Below are 23,072 nucleotides of genomic sequence, written 5' to 3' on the forward strand. Positions count from 1 at the left end.
GGCGCAGACCCCGAGGTATCCGTGGGGAGAGGAGGTGCCGGCGGCCGCAGCTGGGGGGGAACTGAAGGGGTTCTTGTTACTGCCATACTAACTGTGCGCTGTGCACAGTAATTACGGTCCTGCGGCCGCTCTCGGGTATTTACGGTAACGCCTCCCGCCCGCCCCGCGGGTCTCGCCACGCTGCCACGGGCGACACCGCCCCCTGCCGGCACGTTCACGAGTGCCCCCAGAAAAGAAGCCCGATGGGGGCGTGGGGCTACACATGAAAGGTTCCGTGGCTGGTTCCGTTTGCCGCACGGAGCGGAGAAGCGGGAGCGACAGGGAAGGTTCTGAGCGGCGGACTCTGGTGTTCTCCTCGCCGCTTCCGGGCCGGTGCCAGGTGAGTGGCAGGAGGCGGTGGCTGCGCGCGGCCGCTCCGGGTGTGCGCGCTCCGTATCCGAAGGGAAGCCGTGAAGCGGCTCTGGGGCTCCCCGCGGGGCGGGAGTGGGGGCCCCGGGCGCCTCGGGGGGTTCGCGGTGGGGCAGGGCATGAGGGTCTGCGTGGGCCTCGCCTGGGGCTGCCTGAGGTAAAGCACGGGCCGGGGGCACCGGCTGCTCCCCGCCCGCTCCCTGGTGGGCGGCTCCAGGCGGGGGCTGGCAGGGGCGGCTCGGAGGGGAGCGGCGCTGCTCTGCGGAGGTAGCCGTAAACCCGTGTGAGGGGGAGTTCCCAGTCAGGAGTCACGGCAGCCGGGCAGCCCTGGAGAGCTACCGCACTGGTTACAGGGGAATTGGAGGGAATAGTTACAAGCTATCAACGGAAGGCAGAGGGATTTGATTTGTGGCAGTCGCGTTACGGGCAGCCGCAGTAGTGTGATTTCATATTGCCTCGTCCTAAACTGGTTTTGCGCCTGTCACCGACTTTAAATGTTTTGGAAATGGGGGAGAAAGCCAGAGGGATTGGAAGTACCTCGAGCATTGTTCACACATGTGGAAGGGTTAGAAGTGTTTTAAGCAAGTTTGTTACCGTGATGTCAGTAGCATGAACAAAAACTAACATGAGCAGGTAGAGCTTTGTACGTAATACTGTACTATAAATACAGTGAATATGGAGATTAAAGGTAAAACAACATAGGCTTGAAGGAAAATATGTTCCCTCTGTCTCGGTGTTCCTTCCTGAAAGGGAATTTCATGATGTTATGAAGTCAACTGATGGTGTCGCTGGTATCACACACTTGAAGGTCTGTGAGGAATCTGACTCTAATGGAACAGAGGTGGTGGCTTGGGGCAGCAGCACAGAGCTGAAGAATGGCCTTAGGAACAAGCCCTGCCCCTTGATTGTTAATTGGAAGACATAAACGAGTTGCTTGTTTCTGTTCAGCTCCTCCACATACCACTTCTTTGTTCCAGCACTAATACTGACTTCAGTTATCCAAAAGAAGGTTTGTAACCTTCACTCTGTTAAGATTTACTGATACTGACAGATGTGACTGCTGTAGCCTGCTCTGACCTTCCTGGGCAGATGGAGAAGGATCTTAATGTAATGAAAAAGACTGTGTGAGGTTTAGAAACCAGGACAGGTTCCTACCTCAGACACAGAGGTGGTGGAGAGTGACACACAGGGCTCAGTTACACTGACGCAATTTGACCTTTGCTGTTGTGGGAAGAGCTGACTCCATTATTGGGTATTTTTGCTTTTTGTAAAGAGAATCATGGTGGGGTGATGATGTGTGTACACATGGTGGGGTTACAACGGGCTGCTGGCACAGAGTCTGCAGTTCCAGGAGTTCTCAAGTAAGAGATGGAAATACTGGAGAGTTCAGAGAAGGCCACAGAAATGTTCTGGTCCTGGAAAACAAGCCATGAAATGGGCTTAGTGAACTCAGTGTATTCAGGCCCATCCAGGACAAGAGGGTTCAAGAGTGAATCAGCCACTCTGGAAGTTCATGCCTATGGGAGAGTGATCTGATAGCTGAGTGTTTTCAGCCTTCGCAGCAAAGGCCTAACAAGATCCTGTAACTGAAAGTCAAAGCTACCCAAATTCTTTTAAATATGACATAATTTCCTGGCATTAGGGGGTTAATTCCAGGAATGGTTCATGGGAGAGGGGAAAGGCTTGTTGTGTTTTGGAGCTCTTCAGCTGGAATGATAATAAATTTGAAGATGGGCTTAAATCTGAGATGTTCAGCAGTTTGCTGGTATGAGGTGCCTGTGTGGTTTGGGGGAGTTGGTGAGATTATCAGTGAGTCACCTTCTGGGCTCTACTTCTTGGCTGCAGAAATAGCAGGACTTTTTAAATGTTGTCTCAAGGGCTGTAGTTATATGTTAAGATGAAATCCCTATGCTTTTGGATGAACTTCTCCTTCAAGGGGATTTCCACATGCTGTTCTTCCAGAGCACAGTTAGGTTAAGGGAGTGTTTGTTGAAATAATCAGTTTGGCCACAGAGAGCAGACACCAGGTTGTGCCATGCTAGTTCAGGGAATGTCTTTTTTCATCTTCTGTGTCTTCCCCAGATGTCTACAGCATGATCCAGATTTGACGTAGGAAGGGATTTGTTAAGGCATCATACAAGTTTTTCACCCTCAGCAAAGGCAAGGTTTCAATGCTGGGAATTTCTGCCTATACTTATTTTATCTCTTCACATTCCTGTAAAAGGGAATCTGTCTCAATGAATTGTTTCAACAGGATGAGAGTGCTTTCAAAGTGTTAGGTTTTATAAAAGGGTATGCGATGATGGGGTCAGCTCCAGGCTCTGTTGACTCCCTCTGAAATGATTACTTTTAATAAATAAACTAATAAATCTCCCCATACCTCTGTGAACATAAAACTCTGTCTTATGGAGCTCCGTGAGTTCTGGTGTGTGCCAGGGGCTTGGTGCATCCCTGGCTTTATATGGAAAACAGGCACCTGCCCATGGCTGTGTGTCAGCTTTTGGCCCAAGCATCCCCATTAGCCATGTGTCCTGAGTTCAGCAGTAGCAGTCATTTTTCTCCTTCTTAGTAGCTGGTGCACTGCCGTGGTTTTGACTTTCAGCCTGGGAACAGCGCTGATAACACCAATGTTTTTAGTTGCTGCTTAGTGATGTTTAGTCTGACCAAGGACTTTGTGAGTCTCATACTCTGTCAGGGAGGAGGGGAAGCCAGGAGGAAGCAGAGAGAGGACACCTGACCCAAACTAGCCAAAGAGGTATTCCATACCACAGCACCTCATGGCCAGGATGTAAAACTGGGGACAGTTACTCAGAAGGGTTAGATCACTGCTCGATCAGCAGGTGCTGAGCGGCTGTATTCTCTTCGCTTGTTATTTCCCTTATCATTATTATTATCGGTGGTAGCAGCAGTGGTTTGTGTTATACCTTAGTTACTGGATTGCTCTGGTCTCAACCCATAGGAGTTTCATTCTTTCCATTCTCCTCCCCACCCCTCTGGAAGCAGGGAAACGGGGGTAGTGAGAGAGAGGCTGTGTGGCTGGGCTTAAACCACGACACCATGCCTTCTGGTTCCATGTCTTCCCTCGCTGTAAGTGCAAACAATAGGGCAGGAATAATCAAATGTCAGCATGTGGAATAGAATCAGGAAAATGCACATTCTGGGATGTGAATGATCCATCAGAAAACCTCTGCTGGAGGTTTTTAAGGCAGTGATGCTGTTATTAGGAATTGTGACACTCACCTGCACAAAGTTTTGGTGATGCTCACTGTTTGGCAGTTGCAGCAAACTTCTCAGCTCTCTGTGTTGGGGGAGTTGAATATGCTGCTCACATGCTTTAGCCGCATCAGACAAATGTGTGGTGCATGAAGCACATGCAGAATCCCAGACTAGTTTGTGTTGGAAGAGACCTAAAAGCTCGTCCAGTTCCAACCCCTGCCACAGGCAGGGACACCTTGCACTAGAGCAGCTTGCTCCAAGCCCCTGTGTCCAACCTGGCCTTGAACACTGCCAGGGATGGGGCAGCCACAGCTTCTCTGGGCACCCTGTACCAGCGCCTCAGCACCCTCACAGGGAAGAGCTTCTGCCTAAGAGCTCACCTCAGTCTCCCCTCGGGCAGGTTCAAGCCATTCCCCTTGGCCTGTCCCTACAGGCCCGTGTCCAGAGTCCCTCTGCAGGTTTCCTGTAGCCCCTTTAAGCATGGGAGCTGCTCTAAGGTGTCTCCTTATAGAGCCTTCTCCAGATAAAGAAATAATTGGACAGAGACGTTTAACTGGAATTAGGAGTATTCTTCTCCTGAACCAGGCTTTAATATGTTGATTCAAAAGTGAGTTATTGATTTTGTGTCCTTTTAAATAAAGGTTATTTTTTTTTGGTAGCACTCTGCAGATGCTCAGTGCTGTAAGAGCTCCTCCAGCAGCTCCTTTGTAATCACATGCACTGAGGGAAACGATAGCCATGGGGGAACTTTGTAGTGTGAAAGGAGTAGGATGTCAGTGACGGGAAGAGGAGTTAGGCTTTGCTGAACATTGTGCTGTTTCACATGTTCGTCTTTGAGTGAATGTGTAATACACTAATGCAGTGTAGGGAGAGCTATGGGAGGCATCAGTGGTAAGGGCTGAAAATTCTTGTGGAAAAAATGAAAGAGGGGAGTGTGTATGTGTGCCATGAGGGAGGGCTAGAGAGAAACTCCAGTTAGGTTTTGATAAAAAGAGAAGTCTAGGAAGCTGTTTTCCCATAGGATAGAAGTCTTGTTTCTTCTGTAGATCCATGTGGAGGTTTGGTGTTGCAGTGGGACCAAATGGGAGTAACTTGGGTCTGGATGGTGAAAGCCTCTTCCAGGTTTTTGAGGTCAGGAGTAGAATGTCCTTTCCCATCTGTGCCAGCCACCTGCTGGATGATTCGGGGCAAGTGATGTTGTATGGTTTGCAGATAAAAATGAAGCAAGAAAACCCTGCATATGTAATGAGCAGCTTAGTTTGTCTCAGCTTTGCCACATGCTTGGGATGACGCTCTGGACGTAGTTCTTGGTATTGGCCCTATGTTGAGATAGACTTGTTTGAAGGTTGAGGCAACTGCTATTGCCAAAGACATTTCCATATAAGAAAACCCAAAATCATGTGTTACTAATTCTCATGGAATAACCCTCTTTGTAGTGTCTTTTGCCGTGACTCTTACAGTGTCTTTGCAGCCACAAATAGGTGAAGTTAAAGAAAGATTGAGTCTTTTGAAACCTGATCAGACCAGAAGCAGCTAAAAGCCCTTCGACTTTCATCTGATCACATATAAAGCATGAGTCCTATTCCTTCTGTATACTGGCACAAATTTGTGTGTTCCCAAGTACAACATAGTGTCACTGAGGGTGAGCTCTGACCTATGTTGCTGAGCTTGGCATTACTGTGATTCCCATTGCATGTTACCAAGCTAGAGCAGAAGAGCCTCTAGCTCTCCATGGGTTTCTGACCTTCAGATGAATTTAACTAGATTCCTCCTTGCCTCCAGCTCTGCCAGGGATATGGTCACACTTCATGTTAAGTCTAAATGTGTGGCTTCCATCATTTTGGGCAATTCTTTTCTGATTCAGATAATGCTGTTTTTCCTTACTTTATGGCAAGCTATACCCATACAGCGCAATTTATTCTTTGCTCTTGCTCACCTTGCCTTCAAAAAGCAGAATACTTTACAAAATATTGTAAAGTATACGAAGTATAGCTGTGCATGTAAATTGTGTGGTTTGGTTTTACTAATTTCACAGGGTTTTTTTCTCTTACATCTCTCTGTTCTGTGCTGAAACTTTCTGCTGTATGATTTAAAAGGCACTTTATGATCATTTTTGATTGTCGCACAAATTCATTGAGCCTTGTGTGGGTTACATGTGCGTGGAATAAAAGTCTCTGTTTCACTGCCCATCCACAGCTGATCCAGCTCTGCCTGAAGGAATTATTCCTTATTCCTCAAGGAATAACCTGTTATGTCAGGAGAGGAGTTGGCTGGAGCACAGTAGTACAGTGAGAGGGGGTTGAGAGAGCACAGGGAGCACTGCTTAGGAAATACTGTTCCATGTGGATTTTCTTAGGCTGTACAATTCCTATAAATGTATGGAAAATATTCCTTGGGGACTGCAATCTCCCACTGTTACAAATTGAAAGGAAATGTTTTTTTGAGAAGGGGAGTGCAGTTTTGCTTTACAGGATAAATAGCTGCTGTTTCAGTCTGTGCAAAGCAGCTTTTTATGGGCCATGTGGTTAAAAGTGTTATTGTTTGGGCTTTGTTTTGGAAGCAGTGGTTGCCACTGGGTCATTCGGGATGGACAGGAGTGGAGGGTTCGTGCTAATGGTGTGTTTGTTACAGTGGATAACCTGCGTGGATGAGGATCATGGTTCCCTGAATGTTTTATAACATCACTATGGGGTTCTTGCCAGTCTTTTGTGACTCTTGGCCACGTAATCTTAATGTTACATTAGAGATGTTCAGCAAGAAGTAAAAATGCTGGCAGGTGTGTAAGGCTCTGTTCAAGAAAACATCTGATGCTTTCCAATCTCTGTCTTCCCAAGACAGTGCTGGAGCTTGGGTGGGGTGCTGGCAAGTGCAAAGAGCTCCGTGTATTCACAGCCCCGTTTGCTTCCTTGCAGTGGCAGTGGAACTTCCTGGCAGCACTCGGCAGGTCACACCTTCACCGTGCTCCTTCAGGGGTGAGTTTGCTGGTCCCTGGACACAAGCCTGCTCAAAGGCATTTGTCAACCTCTGGCAGACCCCCCGTTCGGCAGGATGGGGGCAGTGCAGCTCCAGGAATTCCTGCCCCTTTCGAGTCACTGGCTTGCCTGCGCTTAGGAAAGCATCATTTCCCATTTTGATTATTTTGACAATTTCTTTCACCTTATCATAGAATCCCAGAGTGGTTTGGGTTGGAAGGGACCTTAAAGGTCGTCTGGTTCCAACCCCTCCCACGGGCACGGACACCTTCCACTAGATGAGTGTTTGGGATACAGCTGCACAGGGCGCCTTGGTGAGGAGGTGGTGGGAGGCAGTGGGCAGCAGTTCCACAGGCTGCTGGGGCTGTTCTGATCCCACTCGGTGCCCTCATGGCATATTTACAGGTAGATATTTCCATGGAAAAGTCCTACTTAGGCAATTTGATATTGAGATTAGTAAAATTAATTTCTGTTCTGAGGATTGGTCTCAGTTTTTCTGTGTGGAATTTGTTTCTGGAAGTAATACAAATACCTTTTGTTTGCAGTATGCTTTATTAGTTGATGTAGGTATGTGAAAAGGAACTTGGCAGTAAATACTAGTCATAGATATTTACAGCAAATGCAGTTTCATCAGTGCAGTTTGTGTGACTACTCTTAGATGAAGACATCTTTTCAAATAACCAGTATTTTATGGTGCAGCAGTGTACTAGGGAGCAGATTTATGAGGATTCCATTTTGATTTACAAGCTTTGTTCATGATACTTGTTTCTGTTAAGTTTGGTTTAACTGCATCCTCTGTTGAGAAGTCACCCTACAATTCCTTACAAGATAAACTGAGTTCCACACCGTCTATCTTAAAATACTGTGCTGGGTTAGCTGCCTCGGGTTCTCATCTGATTCAGTGTCTTTTCTTCTTGGAATGGGAGAACTGTGGATTTCCCCATTTTTAGTACTGCTGCCTGCTGAGGTATTTACTATGTATGATATAGGGAAATATAAAAGTTCCGTGCAGGAGCAGTCACCAGATTGTGTATATCATCTGGTTTGCCCTTTAGTTCAGATGGAAACAAAGCTTAGTGTTTAATGAGAAGTTTCTGGAAAGCCCCGCGTTGGGTTTTTCTGGGTTCCCTGCCTGTGTTGTGAAATCCAGCTCAGCCTCGTTAGAGGGCACTCTGGAATCACACATGGGAGCTACTGTCAGCAGCATTCCCACGTACTCTGCAGGGGAAAGTCCTGATGCCAAGGCAACTTCCAGAGAAGAAAGTGTGGAGTGAAAACTCAGAGCAGAGAGTGTGAAGCCCTAGATGGATTAACCTACATAGAATCCCAGACTGGTTTGGTTGGAATGCACCTTAAAGCTCATCCAGCTTTAGCCCCCTGTCATGGGCTTTCTTGTTGTCCCCCTTTGCTATCTTGTGATGCAAGGCAAGATTGAGTTTGTTGCAGGCTGATTTAGTGCATGGACCTTTACCCCATGAGCTGCCTTGATCCTAAATTTATATCCATTTTGGAACTTTTTCTTGTATTATTACCATAATCTTAAAAATAAACCCTTTAGAAACAAACATTTGTTTCAGAAAGTCTTGGGGTTTAATACCAGCCTTTACAACAGTCCCTTCTGTTCCTCTGACTAATAGTTTATTATTTCTTTCACTTCCCTTCTGTAGTAAAGAGCATAATGATTGTATTGTAGTGACAGGACAAGGCATAATGGGTTAAAACTTAAACAGGAGAAGTTTAGATTGGATATAAGGAGGAAGTTCTTTACTGTAAGGGTGGTGAGGCACTGGAATGGGCTGCCCAGGGAAGTTGTGAATGCTCCATCCCTGGTGGTGTTCAAGGCCAGGCTGGACAGAGCCTTGGCTGACCTGGTTTAGTGTGAGGTGTCCCTGCCCATGGCAGGGGGGTTGGAACTGGATGATCTTAAGGCCCTTCCAATCCTAACTATTCTGATTCTATGATTTTTACCTTGGGAGAATTAATATTTGCAAATGTGCTTTGAAATCTGAAGTGATTTAGAATGTTTAAGAAATATGATCAGAATACTGAAGAAAGCAGGAGTTAGGAAAGCCAAATCTATGACTGTGATTATCGCTCACTCTGGTGAAGCTCTGGTGCTGCTTCTGTTCTGGCAAGATTATAGAGCCAGATCATTTACATGACTTTTGACTTTTCTTGATTGTTTTAGGTTTCACCAAGGAGAAGAGTTCTTTACATGCAGGAGTCAGATTGTCTGTAAACATAAACACAATCTAAGCTTTGTCCAAAACATGCCATGTTTCGCTTTAAAACAAAGCATACCAGACCAGTGCCACTTGAAACGCTTTTCTGAATAATTAGCACTGAATCACACCCACACTGTGCCAAGCCTGCACAACCATAGTGCAGGTTTCCTGTGCTGGAACCATGCCTACATAGCATAAACCTCAGCTTTAATGTGTTGCTTTACTTAGACTCTACATTCCCAATTCTGCATTGCCATTACTTCTAGTAGCTGGGTTATAAATCATAGAATGGGTTGAAAGGGACCTTAAAGCTCCTCCAGCTCCAAGCCTTGCCACAGGCAGGGACACCTTCCACTGGAGCAGCTTGCTCCAAGCCCCTGTGTCCAACCTGGCCTTGAACACTGCCAGGGATGGGGCAGCCACAGCTTCTCTGGGCACCCTGTGCCAGCGCCTCAGCACCCTCACAGGGAAGAGCTTCTGCCTAAGAGCTTATCTTGGTCTCCCCTCTGTCAGGTTAAAGCCATTCCCCTTGGCCTGTCCCTACAGGCCCTTGTCCCAAGCCCCTCTCCAGATTTCCTGTAGTAGAATCCCCTCCCTGAGCTGCTGCTCACATTCTGGGGGTGCAGCCCAGCACATGGTTTCGTGTAGCCACTATTTGGTGGTGCTCATGTACATTTTACCTTTGAGAGAAGCAGTGCTGCGTGGGGATGTGATTTGAATGAGGTCACACAACAGGACAGTAAGAGCTGTGAGCATAAACCAGTTGTATGCCTGCCTGGCCATCTCCTTACTGGGACATGTTCCTACCAGCTGGGACTGTCTTTCTGGCCACGGCTTTGGCTTTACTCAGAGGTGACAGCTTTGTTGCCTGTGGCTTGAGAACCAGAGATTTTCGAAGCCAGCTGGCAGCACTTTGCTTGGTATCTTAAAGAACGATGTAGTGCTTCCATGAACTCGAATGGCTGTGAGCCTCACCTCTTCACAAGTAAAGCATAATAATAACAAAAAGTACTTGTCAAGCTATCTTTTTCCTCTCCTAGTTTTTAATCTCCTCTAGCACCTTCCCTTTCTGTCCCTCTGGTGTGGCTCCTTGTTAGCTCTTTGGCAAAGCATGGTTGCCTGGAGTGAGGAAAGAATGTGGAGATGTTCCTTATTCAGTATTCCTTGGTGTTTGTCTTATCTGGAGGGTACATGAAGAGGCAGCAGAAGCTGAGCAAAGACCCAGTGCCATGTGGGTGGCTGCAGAGCTGTGGAGGTGGTCCTGTGGGCTGCAAATCAGTGGATTGGCCCAAGGCAAATGGTTCTTTTAGTAAGGTGTTGGTAGATTTTGCACATCTGCCTTTGGGGGAGATGCAGGCAGAATAACCTGTACATGTCTCATCTCCCCCTTACCTCTTGTGGGAGGGTCCAATGGCAGCTTTCTGGGGCATCTGTGGGGCTGGAGGTTGTATTTTAATGATGTTGAAGAGCTCAGCTCTTGCAGTTTCTGTAAATGGTATTAGGAATGACATGTTGAATGACAGAGGCTTCAGCCAAAATCCTCTCCCCCTCTGGTACACTCCTTGCCATATGTAGATGCCCTCACATGCATTTTACAATGCATTTGGGGTGTTTTTACACACAGTTTGCATGTTCTAAAAGGTGACAGTAATGAAGGAGCCAGTGACACTTACAAAACATGCTGAAGAGCAGCTCCAGCATGCTTGTATGACGCATTCCTTGTAGTGATGAGAAGCATCTCTTACTCATATCTTCTCACAGAACATTTCTGTGGAACTGAAAGTTTATTTTTTATGATGATTTATATTTTGGTCTTTGTCATCCTTTGAAGACGAGCTGGAGCTGTGTGATGGCATGTTTGCAGGGGTTATCCAGTGCCATCTTCATAGCATAGTGTGTTAAATGTAATTAGTAGATGCTGGTGTTGTCTTTGCTTTAGCTCTGGAATAGGCTCCAGGTACCATCTGATTTCTGTTTAAAAATGACAGTTGCAGTTCTTGGACCCATCTATAGTTACCATCAGTGCTGTATTTCATGTTCTGCCAAGGCCTCCTTATTTTTCACTGTGCATCAGCAGGGACTTTTCTTCTTGGGATGTGGAGACCAAACACTTGTTTCTGGGCAGTACTATGTGGATGAGGTGTGACTGGAGTTCCCTAAACATCTCTAGACTGACACAATGATGTGGCAAGTTATTATGTGGGTCTCAGAAGACATTGTGTGACAAATTGCTGTCTTATAGAGGTAGGTAGTGATATCTGGAGAGTGTTTCCTGCTTAAACAAGATGTGGAGCAGCTCTGTGCTGGAACCGGGCTGGGAGAGCTGGGCTGGGTCAGCCTGGACAAGAGAAGGCTCCTGAAGGGGAGACCTTATAGCAGCACCAGTGCCTAAAGGGGCTGCAGGAAAGCTGGAGATGGGCTTGGGACAAGGGCCTGTAGGGACAGGCCAAGGGGAATGGCTTGAACCTGCCCGAGGGGAGACTGAGCTGAGCTCTTAGGCAGAAGCTGTTCCCTGGGAGGGTGCTGAGGCGCTGGCACAGGGTGCCCAGAGAAGCTGTGGCTGCCCCATCCCTGGCAGTGTTCAAGGCCAGGTTGGACACAGGGGCTTGGAGCAAGCTGCTCCAGTGGAAGGTGTCCCTGCCTGTGGCAGGGGTTGGAGCTGGAGGAGCTTTAAGGTCCCTTTTAACACAAACCAGGCTGGGATTCTGTGAAAAAGCAACAACTAAAATTTCAGGGAAGAAGTAGCAAATGTTTATAAAAACACAGGAGAGGAGCTTCATGGAGGACAGCATACATTTAGACTGGTCTTCTCCCTGTTTCCTCAAGAAGCCCTGTGCAGAGCCTTGTGGTGCTGCCTTGGCGCAGGTTTAAGCACCAAAAAGTAAATATTTTTCAGTAAAGCAAATGCAAAGCTTTGGAAATGTTCTTAAAACACAAAAGAAAACCAAAAAGAACAAAACTGAAGAAACCCTTTTGTGTACAATGTCCAGACCAGTTTTTAAATGCTCTTGTTCCATGCCTAAATAAATGATTGTTTTAGCAAAAGCAAAATCCTTCCTATTGATTTATTGCACCAATTTAGATACAAGCCCTCTGTGCAGGATTGTCAGTTTAATAGAACAGCCTGCCTTCTCCTTTCAGATTTAATCCACATGTTGTTGTATCAACAGAGCCTTTGTCTCTGCTCAGTTATGAGTTATCCTTTCTTAACTTAAAAAAGAAGTGTAGACACATGGTTTTTACCAGCCCTGTGACAGTGCAGCACATGATGACTCAGGGAGAGGTGAGCCTCAAAGAGGGACTCTGATTTGTAGGTAACTTCAGAGTGCTGCTGCAAAGGGAAGACTGAAGAATGAGTGGCTCTGTCCCTGCTCCCGCCACAGTGGCTGTGGGAGCCCGGCCGTGGCAGGAGGAGGCAGCCTTATCTTTAGCCAGGATTTCCTATTTTGCTTCCCCGGCTTGTGCAGCGATGCTGAACATGTTCCTTTCCGTTAACTCTCATTTCCTTCCTTTTTTTTTAAAGGGGGACTTATCCAGAGGTGTATGTAATTCACATTTCCTTCCTTCCTGCCTCCCTCCCCTGCAGAGAAGGATTTCTTTCTTGGACCCCTCCTGTTTTCCAAATGGAGTGGAATTATTCTCAGGAAGCTCATGAATTTGGTATTATTTCTATACTTGGTTTTGTGAGAAAACATTTATTTGAGTGTCAATGCTTGAGGGTTCAGAACTGCATGTTAGACCTGCTCAATAAAGCAGTTCTCTCCATTGTTTGATTTTTAACCTTTACTTGGACCTTATCATGCAATTGACTCCTGTAGCACTGTCAGTTCTGAAGGTTCAGTTCTTGCACTTGATGAGCTGGATGCAGCCAAAGACAGAATCGTCACAGTATCTGTGTCTTTATTAACCTGGTTACCAGCTTGTGTCAGGCTCCTGCAGTCATCACTGCCAGAGGGGAGACTGAGATGAGCTCTTAGACAGAAGCTCTTCCCTGGGAGGGTGCTGAGGTGCTGGCACAGGGTGCCCAGAGAAGCTGTGGCTGCCCCATCCCTGGCAGTGTTCAAGGCCAGGTTGGACACAGGGGCTTGGAGCAAGCTGCTCCAGTGGAAGGTGTCCCTGCCCGTGGCAGGGTTTGGAACTGGGTGAGGTTTGAGGTCCCTTCCAACACAAACCTATCTGGGATTCTATGATCCGATGTTCACAGTCTCCCTCAATTCTTTTTCAGATGTCAGCACAGCAGATCCCACCTCAAGTGGTGTGGTTTTAAAAGCAGCTAGTAATAACATGTCTTCAAGCAGAAGGAATTTGTCTATGATTTAAAAAATGTGGCATGATGCTATTCTATTTCTCTAAGTTATAGAAGAGAGTAGGAAAAGATCCACCTTGGGGGCTTCAGTAGTCAGTGATGGGGAAAAGAAGGCTGTATCTTCACTGCCTGAAGCAGGCAGCAGCCCTGCAGAGATTAGTTCAAGGGAAGGAGTGCTGTTGCTGTATCAGGCAGATCTCTCAGTCCACCAGTCACACGCACGCAGTCCTCATCAGCATGTGTGCAGACACTGGGCCCTGGCCACATTGTTTTTTAGGATTAAACTGGTCTGGCTTTGTTGAGGGCCAGGTGAGCCAGGCTGTGGTTACCAGCTAAAAGCAGTGGCTCTTCATGTTTAAGGCACTTCAGATACTATCACATTCTGTGGATGTAAACTCTGCACGTTCCTTGCACAAGAAGAAAAAATCCATCCCTTTGAAGGTGGCTGTGGAATGCAGACCTATGGGAGTGGGGGGTTCTGTTTGTTTTCCTGCAGACTGGCCTTTTGTCTGGAGAGGGCTGAGTGTACCTTTCCAACAAGATAAAACATAGATCTTGGGAGGGTTATGCTTTCCCAGCTCTCTCAGACAGTCTCCTGTCCTCATGTCTGCATTCTACCAAGTCAGTTCTCCAAATGGGCTTGTTTGGACTCAGTTCTCCAAGCCTTGGTACTAGTGGGTATTTAGATGAGGTTTGTTCCCTTTTCACTTGATCACTGTTCTTAATGGCAGCCAGTCATTCTCACTGTTTCTCACAACAGCTTAGGACTTGAACCTTTCCAGAGTTGTGGTAAATGAAAGGGGTATTCACTCACCTAGCAAGAGCAATTTCTTCATCTGTGGATTTTGCAGGGCATAATACTTGGTTGTGCTTTCATCTAAAATATTCTTGAGCAACCTCATCCAGCTTTGAAGTTGGCTGTCCTTTGAGCAGCCCGAGGACTGGAAAACCTCCAGAGGTCCCTCCCAAACTGACTTACTCTGTGATTCTGTTTTCTGGTAGAGTTCTGGCAAAGATGCTTCGTTTATATCTCCCTTCATGCTCAACAACTTTCATCATGTTCCCATCATAAGCAGTTCTTTAAGCTGAAGTGATGTGTAAACATCAGGAACAGTTTCTACACTGTAACATGAGTTTCCTTCCTTCATAGTTGAAACTGTTTTTTTATGCTGCTGTATTCAGATGATATGAAAAATCAATTTAATTTCTTGCTATTTAATATGAGATAGTAATTCCTTTTCTTTTTGTCCTTAGGGACCTTTTACCGTGGGATACAAAGGATAATTTTCTAAAAATTAATGGATCTGGTTCTTGGGTCAGCTTTGTGCCTTTGTGCTCTTTGTTGGAAGCTGCAGGAGGAGGAAGGAGTAAGAGAGAAAAGGCATGTTTGGGATATATGATCCTATATCCTCACTGCCTTTCGAGTGAACATTGCATTTTTGAGTTAAACATTGAAGAAAAAGACACTGGTTTTAAGGATATTGGTACCTATTATCCAAATGCTTCAGCTTGTACTCCATGTGGTACAGTATTGTGCTTAACATTTAAACAGTTGCTTCAGTTTCTTTGAATAGTAAGGGACTTAATAACGTGTCTCACTAACTCAGACACTGTGTGCTTGACAAGGGAATGCTGACAGCTTGTTGGCTTGCCTGGATTTATGATTTTCTTTTGAGGGCAGAACAGGCTGGTGGGGCAATTAGATGGAGTTACATCTACCAAATGTGTAATTCATCACATATGTACTCCAAACTGAAGCTGACTAATCCTGCAGCTCATGCTTGCTGTACGTTCAGACCTTAACCTTTCTGTTTAGATTGCCAACGTGGTGCCAATTAGTGGGACTATGATGTGGACACTAAGGAATATAACTCACTTCACATGGGTTACCAAACAGCTAGCAGATGTTAGCTAATGGTTCTTGGCTACCACCAGCCTGACTTGGATTTCAACCCAGAGGTAAAAGAATTCTTTTCTCTCCCATTACCATTTCCCTTGGGCCATATTATCCTGAGTATCGAGAATCCCTTCATCTTACTCTGGAAGGTGATATAAACATTTCTCCTCCCCCTTAAACCTGTTCTCATGGTGTCTTGTGTGTTCCTTTATCTCAGAGTATTTGCTCTTCTCCTGGTAGGCTTTGTTGTAAATGAAAATGTAAACACTTTAAACAGACATCTGAGAGTCTTAGCAGGAGAAGTCCGTGCAGAGCATGTGCAGAGCATGTTCATGAACTATACCTGCAGCTACACCTCCAAGACATGACAGAAAGTCTCTGCTAGGATTACTGATACTACTTTGAATAACAAAGGCCATAAGAAGTGGTGGGTCTGGCTTGCCTGGGGTCATGCTATTCTTTGTTCTCCTTAGTGGATACTGCACTCTCAAACCCTGTAAAAAGTGTAACTGCAAGGTATTTTTTCTTCTAGGGATAAGTCAGTGGTGAACCAGTCACCGGCAGGACCTGTGGGTTCTTTGGTGTGATTTAAAGCAGGAGGTAGTAGTTGTTACTTCAGACAATTTAAAAAGTGGTATGAAATATAGTGTAATAACTGGAAAACATTAATCAATGCCACTTTATTTTCTGTGCTCTTTCAGTTGATAGGTGTGATACGGGGCTTTTTGTCTGTGTAACCTTGACAGCTTCAGGAACAGAGGTAGGATAAGGGAGGGCCCAGCTGAATGAACAATAGCACTTAAGTATTTACTGCTGCCTAAATCCCATTTTGTAACTTGCTGTATTGTCATCTGACACATTGAACCCGTGTGTGCAATATGAGGGCTGGTGCTGTTTGTTCTCCCTCCTGTAACTTTCTCTTTCCTTCTGTGGGGATTGAGCCTTTGACCTGAAACTGTTTGTGATACCATGTCCAGCATTCCATTTTTCAGCAATTTCTTTACCTTGCTCATGTTAGACTTTGGTGAAAGGCAGTTTTATCAGCGTGGCTGGTGTTTGAAAAACAAAATCATACTTGATGAGAAGTTCTCAGTTATAGCTTATTTTTTTACTGATGTGCTATTTTGAGGTGTCAAATGTGATCAGCATCAACGTGACAACCAACAGGAAGAGTTGGGTGAGGGTTAAATAACTGCCAGAGTTATTTCTCAGTGAGCAATGAAAATAAACGACATGCAAGGTCCTGTCATTTGTTGCCTTTCTTCGAGGTTCTGAAGTAAGTGTTGAATTCTATGATGCATTTGATGCTGAGCTTCCAAAGAGCGCAACTATTTTTACCTTGCTGAGATGAGCAAAGCTGTTTCTGTCCTCGGGATTCATTTGTCTTGATGTTTATGCATTTAGTAAGGACAGTGTAACAGATTTAATGCAAACAGTTATTCTCTACTTTATGATGAATAATAACTAAATATTAATAACCTTTCTTGAAGAGTAATTAATAACTCACAGTTTCTGTAAAATGAAAACTCATCATAATAAGCTGAGAAATAAGCTGAACTGTCTGGTCTTCATGAGTGGCAGGTTATCAAGTGTCAGGTTTTAGAGGACAGGAAACAAAATCCAACAGAAGTTGGCAACTACATTTGCTCTTTCTCAAAGCTATTCAGTGCAGTAGATGTATCCTTTTGCCAGTGATTTCATTGTCTCTCTTCCCCTCTGGGCTTCCATGTAGCTCTGTAGGATAAACTGATCTTTGGGGTTTTTTTTTGCCTTTTAAGAGACTTAAGAAGTACCAGTGACCATGTCCGTTCTCAGGAGTATTTTAGTGTATAGGTCCAATGCCATGCTAATTATAATAAACATGGAAAACTCTCAAAGTACATTACCGTGTTCAGTTAAGATTCTCAAATGTATACAAGTTAACCCCAAAATCGTGACACCAGAAGATTTCCTTCCTTCCCCTGGGGTTTGTGGCTTCATTGGTAGAGGTTTTGTCTCCTGTCTGTAGTGACAAGTAGAAACTACACTTGCTGGTTCTTTTTCCCTGTCATACATACGCCTTTTTGTTGGCAAATAATAACAAAAGAACTTGAGAAGTCCAGAAAAAACTAAAGTGCTTGATGCAAGAATTTATTGGATCATCATTCAAGCAGCACTTCCCAGTTCTTCTTGATCATATTCAGATTGTTTTACCACTAAAACCTACCCACCATGTTCTCTTGGTCATTCAGAAGTCACATCGTGTAACAGTTTCCCCCTTTGGTTAGCACTAACATAATGGGAGGAAAGAAGGAAATTGGGCTGAATGTGTATGAATTTCTAGACAGATGCTGAAATCTTGAGAAACAAGGTGGGTGATGACCTGGGGAGTTTGGGTTTTATGTGAGGCTGTGGAGGGCTATAAGAAAGTCGATTAGAGGAAAATATCAATTGGAACACCCTTGTACTGAGTGATAGGTTCCATAAAAATGCCTGAGTGGTTCAGACCCACAGGGGAATAGTGCTGTGTCTTAAAGCTGGATGTCAAGTCAGGAAAATAACTGCATTAATAACAGAATCCTTAAAATTAGGAAATCTCAACTTGTAGATACGAGAAGTATAGACTAATAAAGAGTATGTAGCTTTAAAGTAGCAAACACAGTGGGAGAAAGCTGACATCACAGTCCTCTTAGGCATCACAAATGCCACTTTTGGGAAACATCTGGTTAGGGAATTCAGGGAGAGGAAGATACTTTTGACTTTCTCCTGGGAAATGTGCAGAACTTTGCGCAAAGTTTTACTGCCAGTGGTCCTCTGTAAGTGTGAACACAAAGTACTGACAGCAGTCCAAAGCAAAACCTGCACTGAAGCTAGACTTGGTTTCCAAAGGGAAAGTACATCAGAATGGGGAAGCGTGTTGAAACTGACAGGAGCAGTGAGAAGGCTGAAATGTTTGCAGGTAGTGTGAAGATTATTTAAAGGCACTACACTGCAGAGCAAGTGCCCCAGTCCCATCAAAAGCCAGTTGAGAGAAAGTTATGATGTGAAACAGCAGGGAAGAAGGGCTGTAGAGTCAGAGGCATCCTTCCAAAAGCTGAAGTCATGAACAAGTGAGAAAGACAGAAAAGAACAAACACTTTGAAATGCCAAAAACTTAGAGGAACAGCTTTCAGAAGGTATAAAAAGTAACAGTGCTTTTCCAGATATGTTGGGAGCAAGAAGCTTGTCTAAACGTTTGCAAAAAGCCTTGAAGACAGGAGTGTGAAAGAAGCATTTGCAGAAGGTGGAGCAGAAAGAACCAAATGAGTTTCAGAGCCGTCTACTTTCCTCATGGTTTTGTTACCAGGTCCCAGCTCAAACCCCACTGTTAATGGAAGGATTTAAGAACACAGTGTCAATAACTGGCTGCAGGGAACAGGATGTTAAGAGCCCAGGAGGGATTCAAGGGAGAAGCTGTTGAATTGCTAACATTTGCGTGTGACCTTTCAATGGAAACCTTCTCAGCCCTATTGGAGAATAGATGGGGCCGATACGATGCCAACTTGCAGACGAGTTCCAGGGAGCTTGGGGGGCAGCAGACAGAAATCTGGCTTTGTATTGTGCAGCCTTGTCAAAAGAGTAATATAGATTAGAATTCTTTGGCACATGATTTTATATTAATGTGGAGGAGTCAGCATGGCTTTTGTAAAAGGAAGTTGCACTTGACAAATCCTTAAGGTCTTGAAAGGCTCAGCACACAGCTGGGTGAGAGTGTTCCAGTGTGGATGGTATCTTTGGATTGTCAGAAAGCAACTGACGTGGTCCTTTGCTGCAGCTTCTTAAAGCAACTGATTTTTCTGAGGATAAGAGAGAATGGTATTTAGTAAACCAGAGACTGGTTAAAAAGTGAGATAGAGAGGATTCTCCCCCTCTGCTGTGCTCTGGGGAGACCCCCCCTGGAAGTCCTGATCCAGCTCTGGGGCAGCAGCACAAGAGGGACGTGGAGCTGTTGGAGCGAGGCCAGAGGAGGCCATGGAGATGCTGCAAGGGCTGGAGCAGCTCTCCTCTGGAGCCAGGCTGAGAGAGCTGGGCTGGGGCAGCCTGGACAAGAGAAGGCTCCTGAAGGGGAGACCTGAGAGCAGCTCCAGTGCCTAAAGGGGCTGCAGGAAAGCTGGAGAGGGGCTTGGGATAAGGGCCTGTAGGGACAGGCCAAGAGGAATGGCTTGAACCTGCCTGAGGGGAGACTGAGCTGAGCTCTTAGGCAGAAGCTCTTCCCTGTGAGGGTGCTGAGGCGCTGGCACAGGGTGCCCAGAGAAGCTGTGGCTGCCCCATCCCTGGCAGTGTTCAAGGCCAGGTTGGACACAGGGGCTTGGAGCAAGCTGCTCCAGTGGAAAGTGTCCCTGCCCGTGGCAGGGGTTGGAGCTGGAGGAGCTTTGAGGTTCCTTCCAACCAAAACCATTCTATGGCTCTATGATTTTATGGAAATGTATAGCAGTAATCATTATTATAGTGGATGGTTGTTACCATTAGAACGACACAGGAGTCTTAGGAGACCTGTGCTGCTTAACACTCATACAGATTGTCCCAGGAAGACAATGGATAGAGAAATACCAAAGTCCAAGTGATTTAGAAGTACTTTGCCAACATCTACTGTAAAACTGCTAAAGTACCCTATGGTACTGTGTGACTGGAGAATGAACAAGCAGGTTAAACTTGGTGTCAGTAACTGTAGAGTAACTTGCGAGGAAGCTCTGGCTAAATGCCTCCCGCAGTAACTGATTGTGGAACAGCTTGGAAATGAAGAATGTCTGGGCCTGAAGACAAGATGCCTGAGTTGGACAGAAGAGAAGTGATTGTTCCCTGTTTCTCTTTCATTCCCCACATAAAATAGGTACTTCAGATGGGAACTATGAAGTTGAGAATAACCTCAAAGCAGTACTTCTTTGTCTGATGAATACAGTGTGGCTGCCATTGCAGCAAGACTGGTGCTGAGAGTTTGCATGGAAGTGATTGGATATATTCTTGGAAGAAAGATCTACAAAGTCTCTTTCATACCAGTACAGAAGCTCTGGCATATGGAAATCTTAAGCTACAAGTTGTTGTAGATTCTGGCGATGTGTTTGGGAATCGAGCTGCCCAGGTCTCTTCCTTAGGTGCTGGTCAGTGCCCAAGGTCCAAGACACAGCAGCAGCTGGGTGCGAATGTGATCTTACTTGGTACGGCTCATCTTTGGTTCCATCCTCTCTTTCTTTGTGTTTTGCTATTTCTGTATTTCTGTACTGTCTGTTCCAGTGACTCCTGCTAGAAAGTAAATAAAGTATGTTTTTTATGAAAACACCCTTTTTTTGTATGTCTTTGTGTGTGTAGTACATTGAGTAGTCATGTGTGTGACTTAAGTTTATTCTGTTTGTCTACAGGCCTCTTGGACAGAAAATGGAGCTGCTGCTTAAGCATTTCCATATGTGTTCTGCCATATTGTTCAGCTGTATTCTTCACCTAATGTAACTTGTAAAAATAAGCATCTTTAAAGTGTTGTTTTTATGTGTTGGTAAAGAGTTGATGTAGCTAGAAACGTTCCAGAGCAGCGTTTATCCCTGCTGGGGATTGGAAGGAGGCTGTGTCAAGGCCTGCTAGTTTTTAAGCAACCTACAGCTTCATCTCTATGAATTTGATGGCCAATTAATTGATCCCTCCAGGAGACTTAGCTGAATACAGTGCTCCTGCCATCTGAACCCAGCAGAGTACTTGAATATCAGCAAGTTTTCCATTTATAAGAGTTGTTTGTTAAAGTGGAGAGAACAATCTGAGCCCTGCCAAGTACATGCGGGGCTTCGGCAGCCCTGCTGGCCTCAGACCCAACATGTTGTCACTTTTGGTTTTATTTAGGGCAGATTTGCAAAGCTGGTGTGTTGATAGAGACATAAGGGAGTGTGTGATGCGTCCCATCTGGGTGGACTCAATTTTCTATATGCTGTCTTGCACAGATGGTGTGCTTTTGGTATGCTTTCTTTACTTCACACTTGAAGCTGAAGCAGCCCAAGTTGGAGGAGATGAGCTATATTAATGTAGTCACTTGTAAACTTGAGATCAATGTTGGTGAAGGGGTAGGTGGCAGGAAAGAATAATCACTTCTGTCTCTTGAAACAGCCCATATCTTTTTTCACAGAGCAGGTAAAACTCTGTTTCCACTTTGATTCCACCTGTGGAGTTGAATTATTTATCACAGTAGGAAGAAATGAATGGGAGTCTAACATGGAGAGTGTTATCTCCTTGTCTTCTGAGAAGCTCTTCCTTGTGAGGGTGCTGAGGCGCTGGCACAGGGTGCCCAGAGAAGCTGTGGCTGCCCCGTCCCTGGCAGTGTTCAAGGCCAGGTTGGACACAGGGGCTTGGAGCAAGCTGCTCCAGTGGAAGGGGTCCATGCCTGTGGCAGGGGTTGGAGCAGGATGAGCTTTGAGGTTCCTTCCAACCAAAACCATTCCATGATTCTGTGAAATTAATTCCATAATCCTGCAAGGTGTGGGAAGAAACTTGTGATTCTAGGAGCCTGTTGATCACTTCTGGCTAAAATGGGTCACCATCTCTTTAATGTGGCTGTGAGAAGTTCAGAAAGCAGGATTAAGGCAAGGCCTTGTAATGCAGAGACTTTGGGATGCTCTACAACTATACCATGGGTTTTGGCGATGCATCGTCATCCTGTGGCCGTGTGTCAAGAGCACGTGTGGGAGTTCAGGTTGAATTCACGGAGGTGGAACCTGAAGACAGCCATCAAAATGAGAACTTGGGTGAGAATTCAAGTTGGTTTTGGAGCTTATAATTTTTAGCACTTCATTTGAGGGAAGCTGCACAAAGTGCTTATAGTGCTTATAGTGCACATATGCCATCAGTGAGGGCATCTGGGTGGCTTGGAGGAGTCTCCTCAAATGAACTGTTACTAAAAGCACACTTTATTAGTAATGGGATGAGAACATTGGCTAATGAGGCAAAGCTGTAGTGCCAGGTTCTCTGCAGATTTGCTGGTGCTGCTTGTGTGCAGAAGAGAGGAGGTGGGTAACGTGTGATTTGCCATTCCTTGGCTGAGGTTGACCTTCAGCTGGAAACTGAAACTCTGTTAGTAACCCAAGAGAGCAGGGCTGCGGAAGGAACAAGGATTTAGCTTCACTGCCCTGATCCATGTTCTGTCTGTGCAAATGGTAAGAGTGCAGCTGTATGTATGATAGCTGCTGGGAACAGGAGCCACCTTCCAACATTGTTCCATGGTCAGTAGCTGATCAGGTGTTTTGGCCTGAGCTGCTGAATTCAGGTGAAGGAAATCTCCTTTTGGGTAGTATCCTGTGGCTTCAAAAGAGATTCCAGGGGGGTTTCTTGTGGTTTTGTGATTTTATTTTTTTCCCCTTCTTATGTAACTTCTCTTTGCTCAAAGCTGTGAATCCTCTTCTAGAAATACTACCACAGAAATCCTTTTATCTTGTCTACAGTGTTTAGGACATAAACATCTATTAGATACACCCCAAGAAAATAGCAGAAATTGAAAACTACTCTGGGAAGAAATCATTGCTTCTGGTGAGCTTAACAAGTCTTGGTCTTTACCAGATACAGGGATTTGAAGGTGGGAAAACATGATTTCTGCTTGTGTAACATGCTCTACCACTGCTTGCATTTTAGCATCTTTTAAAAGGAATCTAGTGTTTGTGTACTTCTTTACTGTTTATAGAACTACTTTTGAAAATTGGAATCTTGCAGAACCCCAGCAGCCCTGTGGAGGTGTTTCCTGGGATCTCTGTCCAGCCGTATGTCTATTGCAGATTTCTGGTATCATTTTAGAGTCTTTATTGAACTACTTGCTTTTGAGTTTTCCCCCTCTTTGATTTGGCAGGAACAGTTTGCTCTTCATCCCTGTCCTCCGATATGCTGACAGCCACTCCCAGCTTGATGTGTTTTGTAAAGTTAATAGTCATCTCGGTTTCCAAGCTTGGCTCCAGTAGTAGCTGTGAGTGATGAGCAATGTCAGCAGTCCCCACTGACAACTTGCATGCCAGCTTGTGGCATTGTTACTGTCTGCCCCTCTTTCTTCCCTGTTCCAGTGCTTGTCC

At 45.4% G+C, this 23,072-nt stretch overlaps 1 protein-coding gene across 7 annotated transcripts in view; it reads left to right on the plus strand.

Annotated features, from left to right (window-relative positions):
• The first annotated feature begins 319 nt into the window (after window positions 1–319).
• EXD3 (exonuclease 3'-5' domain containing 3) overlaps window positions 320–23,072 on the plus strand; it is a 286,325-nt gene continuing 263,572 nt past the window's right edge. For 4 of the 7 annotated variants that reach the window (XM_031042579.2, XM_031042586.2, XM_031042591.2 and 1 more), the window contains exons 1-2: window positions 320–379; window positions 6,537–6,596. The gene's annotated coding sequence lies outside the window, so the exon portion shown is untranslated. Of the gene's footprint in view, window positions 380–6,477; window positions 6,597–23,072 lie in introns of those variants that run through there. The other 3 variants (XM_034067535.1, XM_034067536.1, XM_034067534.1) reach the window with 3 other exon arrangements.

This window comes from Melopsittacus undulatus, chromosome 11 (genome assembly GCF_012275295.1).
Source record: "Melopsittacus undulatus isolate bMelUnd1 chromosome 11, bMelUnd1.mat.Z, whole genome shotgun sequence".
Classification (NCBI taxonomy): Eukaryota; Metazoa; Chordata; class Aves; order Psittaciformes; family Psittaculidae; genus Melopsittacus; species Melopsittacus undulatus.